Consider the following 7,199-nt stretch of genomic DNA (forward strand, 5'->3'; position numbering starts at 1 on the left):
AAAATTTTTAAAAAATGAGAATAGTTCAAGAGACCTCTGGAACATCAAGCATACTAACATTTGCACTAGAGGGGTCTTGGAAGTAGAAGAGAGAGAAAAGAGGGCAGAAAATGGGTTTGATGAAATTATGGCTGAAAACATCCTGAACCTGAAGAGGAAAACAGATACCCAGGTCTGGGAAGCAGAGTCCCAAACAAGATGAACCCAAAGAGACCCACACAAACATGTATTAAAATGGTAAAAGTCAAAGGTAAAGAGAATTTTAAAGGCAGTAAGAGATAAACAAAGAGTCACATACAAGGGAATCCCCAGAAGGATATCAGCTGATTTTTCAGCAGAAACTTTGAAGGCCAGAAGGGAGTGGCATGATGTATTGAAAGTGCTGAAAAGAAAAAACCTACAACCTAAGATACTCTACCCAGCAAGGTTACCATTCAGATTTGAAATTGAAAAAGAGATAGTTCTCCAGACAAGCTTTCTGCTAAAAGAGTTTATGACCACTAAATGGTTCTTACAAGAAATGTTAAAGGGTTTTCTTTAAGTGAAAAAGAAAATGTTATAACAAATAAGAAAATATAGGAAGAGAAAAATCTCACTGGTAACAGCAAAGGTATAGTAAGGGCAGTGGATCAACCACTTAAATGAGCTAGAACAGAGGTTAAAAGACAACAATTGTGAACTCAACTATCACTACAACAAACAGTTAAGAGACAGACATAGAAGATGTAAAATACGGCATCAAAAACACAAAATGTGAGAGGAAGGGGAAGCAAAAAATATATCTTTTAGAATGTGTTTGAATTTAAATGACTATAAACTTAAAACAAGTAGATATAGTTAAATGTTGACATATATGAAATTCATTGTAACTGCAAATCAAAAACCTACAATAGAAATAAAAAGGGAGAGAGAAAGGAATCCTTAAGAAAATCTTAAGAAAATCATCAAACCACAAGGGAAGTGACTAAAAAAAGAAGAGAAGAGAAGAGAGAAGAACTACAAAAACAACCAGAAAACAACTTACAAAAAGGCAATAAGTACATACCTATCAATAATCACTTTAAATGTCAATGGGTTAAATGCTCCAATCAAAAGTCATAGGGTGGCTGATCGGATTAAGAAAACACAACCCATCTATATTCTGTCTACAAGAGACTCATTTCAGAACTAAAGACACACACAGAGTGAAAGTGAGGGGATGGAAAGATATATTACAGGCAGATGGAAATCAGAAGAAAGCTGGGGTAGCAATACTTGTATCAGACTACTTAGTGTTTAAAACAAAGTCTATTAAAAAAAATAAAGCAGAGAAAGACATTATATAATGATAAAAGGGTCAATCCAAAAGAGGATATAACAGTCATAAACATATATGCACCTAATATAGGAGCACCTAAATTTATAAAGTAAATATTAACAGAGAAATTGACAGTAATACAATAATAGCAAGGGACTTTAATACTCCACTTACATCAATGGATAGATCATCCAAACAGAAAATCAATAAGGAGACAGTACCCTTAAATGACACATTAGGCCAAACGGATTTAATAGATATTCATACAACTTTCCATCCAAAAACAGCAGAATTTGCATTCTTTTCAGGTGCACATGGAACATACCCTACTATAGTCTATAAAAATATCGAATCACTATGTTGTAAACCTGAAACTAACATAAAATTGTAAGTTAACTATACTTTGATAAAAATATAAATTAAATTAATTAAACAAATATACTATTCATGCCTTTTGAATCTGGTAGGACATGTGAAGGGAATGTTGGAAAAGGCATTTTTCACTTTAGGGACTTAAAAATTCCTATGATGCATTTTAAAGGATGGCAGGAAAGAATGACTACGTGTGGTGTGAAAACAATGGCAATTCTAAATTACTTTCCAGCAAAGTGATTCTGTGGTGCAAAGAGGTGAGAGAGTGTGTGTCAGAAAATCACCCAGGTTGCTAATTTTTAGCTTTTTTTTTTTTTTTTTTTTTTGCTGTACGCAGGCCTCTCACTGCTGTGGCCTCTCCCGTTGCGGAGCACAGGCTCCGGACGCTCAGGCCCAGCGGCCATGGCTCACGGGCCCGGCTGCTCCACGGCATGTGGGATCTTCCCAGACCGGGGCACGAACCCATGTCCCCTGCATCGGCAGGCGGACTCTCAACCACTACGCCACCAGGGAAGCCCCTAATTTGTAGCTTTTTGCATAGAAAATAATCTTACTTATATCTTCATGGTGGAGTGGAATAATAGAAGAATTATTTGACACCATGTAACACGGATTTAAAACACATTTCTGAGAATGTTTAGAACACTGATACCACCTTCACACTATGTTTGGCAATCCATTAATGAGATAGTTTTAAAACTATGTAGCAACATAAAAAATGCTTAGAGAAAAATCAGTCATAACCTGGAACTCTAACACAAAAACTGTTACTGTGTTCTATTTTCATATGTAAATACTGTATATATTAACAATTTTGTATCTTTTGTTTTATTTGTCACTAGTTCATATCTTTCAATTTTTTATTCCTTTTTAAATTTTTATAATCAAAAATTAATTGTTAAGTTTGAAGCCTATAAACAGGGAATGAACAATATTTTTTTAATGTAAAAAAATAAAAAGTAAAGCTTGTTAGGAAAGAATTCTAAATATCTTCCCAAGCCGTGGAATACTTCTTGAAGGAATCAGCATGCAATGTTAGACTTCATTTAATCACGCCAATCTTAAAATGACATCAAAGAGATAAAAAGAATATGAATCCACAAAGCCAAAGAGAATGAGAGAGAAAAGTTACAGGCAGAAGACAGCTACACATCTATGCAAGATGGAAAAACAACTGAGGAGATATAATGACTTATGTTTCAGTCTCCATAAGGCTAAGAGAGCAATGTTAACAAGAAGCAATACTCTTCAGCAATAAAAAGGAAAATTATTGATATAGAAGGCAGATAAATCTCAAATTCATTATGCTGAGTGGGAAAAAAAAGCCAGGCAAAGAGTACATTCTGTACTATTCCATTCATAGAAACTTCTAGAAAATGCAAACAAATATACAAGAACAAAAAGCACATCAGTGGTTGCCCAGCGAGGGGGTAAAGGAATAGAGGAGAATGAAGGAGTGGAACAAGGGATAAACTGCAAAAGTGCACAAGACAACTTTTTGGAAGATGGAAACATCTGTACATCTGGTCGTGGCGATGGTTTGCAGTGATGGTTTCAGGGGTGTATAAATTTGTGAAAACCAATCAAACTGTCCACTTTACATATGTGCAGTTTATTTTATTTCTATAGTACCTAAATAAAGATGTAAAACAATATAAAAATAAATAAAGGGATAGCTAAGGATCATCAGATACTTAAAGAAAGCTCCAGTAAGAAATACAGAGACCAAAACAAACATTCAAAGGTAAACAAAAAGGAACTGAAGGAAATAGAGACCACAAAGGGACAAGAATTTTAAAAAGAGAGAGAGAGAAAGCTCTAAATAGTATCCTCGTAGATAAGAATGGATTTTACATCAATGAAACAAAACCGAGGTGCTATTCAAAAGGCAAGAGATCTTGAAAATTAAAAAAATATATGATTGTCAAAGTTGATTTTTTTTTTTTTTTTTTTTTTTTTGCGGTACACGGACCTCCCACTGCCGCGGCCTCTCCGGCCACGGAGTACAGGCTCCAGACGCGCAGGCCCAGTGGCCATGGCTCACGGGCCCAGCCGCTCCGCGGCATGTGGGATCTTCCTGGATCGAACCTGTGTCCCCTGCATTGGCAGGCGGACTCTCAACCACTGCACCACCAGGGAAGCCCCAAAGTTGATTTTTAAATAGAAAAGTTAGTCTATCAAGTTTAGGATATTTCTAAGACGTTCAAAAAACTAAAGATATGGAAAACCAGTGAGAAAAAAATACATAAGATTAAACTAATAAATCTAATCCTCAAAAGACTTTTGGAGGAGCAGAGTGGAGCGGCCAGTGTTGCCTAATGCTCTGTTTTGAAGAACAGCCAGCGGTGCAATGGAGCAGACCAGGGACTGCTCACACCTGAAACGGACCACAGAACAGGCACATACCAGAGGTGGAAGTTCAAGTCACACGTAGAAGGACAACCTCACCAAGCGATCAGGAGTGTCCGCTGTGCCCGCAGAGATCTCAGCAGCAGCAAGTACCCATGGTAGATTTTAAGGCAAAATTGACATGGACATTCTTAGCTGAGACACCAAGAGATGGGTAAAGCTGTATTGGAATAGCCAGGTAGCTGATTGAAGCAAAAAAAAAAAAAAAAACCAATGCTTTATCTACTCTTTGAAGATTCTGCCCCAGCTTGCCTTGTTTGTAGGAGAACCTGCGTCATACCTCTAACTATAGCCTTCCCTTAGGTCTCAAGGATCCTGAAACTTTCCAGGGGACATTAGATTTGGTGGAACGGCAACCATGACTGTGGAAAGAGCAACAAGATGCTGCAGTGCATTAACTGTAGATTGAGATGTATCTTGCAAGGTGGCCAAATCTTCATTGGCATCTTTAAGGCTTTTGACGAACATATGAACTTGATCCTCTGTGACAGGAATGAGATCAAGGAGATCAGGTTAAAGAATCCAAAGCAGCCAGAGCATGAAGAAAAGCAGGTTTGGGGTCTGGGGTTGCCACATAGAGAACTTGGTTTCTGTGACTGTGGAGGGTACACCCCCAAATATACTGACATTGCTTGGATACCACTTGCTGGAACTACAAGAGGTCCTGGGGTTGGCAAGGCAGCTGACTGAAGTGTACCAGCTAGTGTTCCAATTCCCCAGGCTCCTGCTGGATTAGCAGGTCCTGTCCGAGGGGTTGGGAGGCCATCCCAACAGGTAATGACTCCAGGGGAGAGGCACTGTAGCTGCTACTGCAGTGGCTGCTACTGCCGGCACTGCTGGAGCCCCAGCTCAGGACTCACCAAGGCAGGGGACTCCACCCACACCTGTTGGTCCAGCAACCCCAGCTCCAGGCCTTACGGCTTCTCCACCTGGTATGAGACCACCCATGGGCCCACCAATTGGGCTTCCCCCTGCTCAAAATTCAGAGGTAGGTAGAGGACTGCTGTTTTGATTGTAATACCGTTTGGGTGTTTTAAATTGTGAAAACACACATTTGGTCAAACTAGAAATTATTTTTTTAAAGACATTTTAAAAATCTTTTACTTTTTAAAAATTTTATACATAGACCATTCATTCATATTATGTATTATATCCTCACCTGTATTCTCAATTCCCTCTCATTTATTCCCCATACCTAATCCTTTCCACATCATGTCATGACCGCAAATATGATTTGAACCCGTTTACTTCTCTAAGTCTTCTGAAGTCCAAGGCTTCATCATCTCTCATCTGGAATACTGCTTAGTCTCCCAACAGATGTCCTGTTTTCACTCTTGCCACCTTCTGATCTATTCCACACACAGCAGTCAGGCTGATGTTTTAAAGATGCTGAGTTCAAGTCACACCCCTGCTCGGACCCCTTCAATAGCCCCGGATTGTCCTCTGAATAAACCCAAAGTCAGCTCAGCCTCTGAGCTCCTGCATCTTCGGGCTCCTGCTTCTGTCTCCAGCATCATCTTTCTACCACTTTCTTGTTCCTCCACTTGCCTTTGCACATGCTGCTTCTCTGGCCTCGAACATTTCCCCAGCACTCTTTCCTTGATTTTCTCTCATGCTTTAGGATTCAAGTTAAGTGCTGCCATTTTTTTCTTTCTCTCACCACCATGTCAATTCTCTCCACAGTATGTACCATTTGTAATTGCGTATTTACGTATTCACTTGCTTATCTTTGTTTCCTCCACAGGCTCTAAGCTGCATGAGACCAGGAACTTTGCTTTGTTCACTGTTGTATCTCTAGTACCTAGAATATCCCCTGTCACAGAGTAAGTCCTTAATCACTCCTGACTGAATCAATCAGTGAATGGAATATACAATAGGACAGTTTTTCCTCAAAAGTGTACATATAACCACTGAGGAGATCTGTTTTTTTTTTTAATTTTATTTATTTATTTATTTTAGGAGATCTGTTTTTAAATGCACATTCTGATTCAGAAGATGTGGGATGGGGCCTGAGATTCGGTGTTTCTGAAATGCTCCTGCGTGATGTCAAAGTTACCAGCACCTTATTCACACTTTTGACTAGCAAGGCTAGAGGCAATATAAAAATGAGCGGTGGTGATGTTTGCCCTGTAGGGAGGAGCTTAGGATCTGATAATGGAGTTCCCTCATAAAGATGATCTAAATCACCACCACTTGATGACTTCCATTGCTATAGGAAGCAAGTAAGACCTAAAATTGTTTGAGATTGGGGTCGATGTTGACCTTACCCAAACGTTATACAAGACCAACATAAGGCCATGTCTAGCTATAACAAAATCATTCAAAGAGTTGTAACAAAATACAGAATTTACAAGAAGCAATTGGTAATTCAGTCTATAGGAATAGAGATCCTTTATAACAAAGCAATATATGTCGTGGGACAGACAGATGAGAATCTGAATTTCACTTTGTCCTTGGGTAGCTGTGCAACCTTAAGCAAGTAATTTATATTCTCTGAATCTCAGTTTCATCATTTATCAATTGGGGCAAATGATACCCACCTTAGAGGTGTGCAGATGAAGTGAGGTCTCACATATTAGTTAAATAACTGTGCCTGGCGTTTGGTAGTCCTTAAAAATATCAGGTCCACCTGTTCCTTTCTTAGGTAGAAGATTATTTTCCTTATAACATTTATTTTCCAGGTGGTGAAAGAATTAATATTTGAATGTATGTTTGTCATCTTTAACATCTCAGAGGGAAAACAATTAGGAAAATAAATAAATATGTAGGTTAAGATCAGGCATTTTGGTCTAAATGAAAACCAGACCATGGATCAGAAAACTGAGTTCTGGTCCAGGATCCAACTCAAACTAAACATGCGACATAGGACATATTATTTAACATCTCTGGGTCTCTGTATTATTTCTATATCATTATATATACTTTGTTAAATACATTAATTATCTTCTTATGGGAAATCATTATTCTTCAAAAACATGTGATTTTATATTTCCCTTTGAAATATCAGTAATTTCCACAGAAATACTAAAATTTCAGAATCATTGTTAATTAAAACTAGGATTGGAAAACAGTTTTTTTCCTCCTAAAATCTCTACTAAACACCCTCAAACTCTATTACTCA

At 38.2% G+C, this 7,199-nt stretch overlaps 2 pseudogenes; both read left to right on the forward strand.

The window, feature by feature from the left end:
* The first annotated feature begins 4,019 nt into the window (after nt 1–4,019).
* LOC101277674 (SNRPN upstream reading frame protein-like) lies at nt 4,020–4,236 on the forward strand (annotated as a pseudogene).
* Nucleotides 4,237–4,450: 214 nt separating this feature from the next.
* On the forward strand, nt 4,451–5,090 carry LOC101277430 (small nuclear ribonucleoprotein-associated protein N-like; annotated as a pseudogene).
* The last annotated feature ends 2,109 nt before the right edge of the window (nt 5,091–7,199 follow it).

Source organism: Orcinus orca, chromosome 11 (assembly GCF_937001465.1).
Source record: "Orcinus orca chromosome 11, mOrcOrc1.1, whole genome shotgun sequence".
Lineage (NCBI taxonomy): Eukaryota > Metazoa > Chordata > Mammalia > Artiodactyla > Delphinidae > Orcinus > Orcinus orca.